Here is a 485-nt window from a genome sequence, read left to right on the forward strand (position 1 = left end):
TGGGCGACACCGATGACGGCTTCGGCGCGGGTAGCCCGCGAGTCCAGAACCTGTGACGGGGGGGACACACACACACACATGGCATCAGCGGCCACCCCGCTGTCCCCGTCCCCGCCGGTGCCACCGATCTCCCCCCCCCCAAACCTGGATGCGGATGGGCTCCGCTGCCAGCTGGGCAGGCGTCCGGTGGAAATTTTGGCAAAACACCTAGAAAATGGGCAAAAGGGGGCTCGGGTGGGGCGAGGGGACACCAGCGGGTCCCCATGTCCCCTCCCCGGGGTCACCTCGTTGTAGTAGGGGTTGTTCCCCGCCCGGATCCTGGTCCTGAAGCGGTGCTGGCCGATGAAGACCGTCACCACCGGCTTGATGTCATTGCCCTGGAGCTGGTGGCCCTCAATGACCCTCACCCGTACCTATGGGACAAGCGGTGACGCGGTGGCCACCGGATAGGACGTCACCCCCGGGTGCCACCGCACCCACGGGTG

Source organism: Aptenodytes forsteri, unplaced genomic scaffold (genome assembly GCF_000699145.1).
Source record: "Aptenodytes forsteri isolate BGI_AS27 unplaced genomic scaffold, ASM69914v1 Scaffold444, whole genome shotgun sequence".
Classification (NCBI taxonomy): Eukaryota; Metazoa; Chordata; class Aves; order Sphenisciformes; family Spheniscidae; genus Aptenodytes; species Aptenodytes forsteri.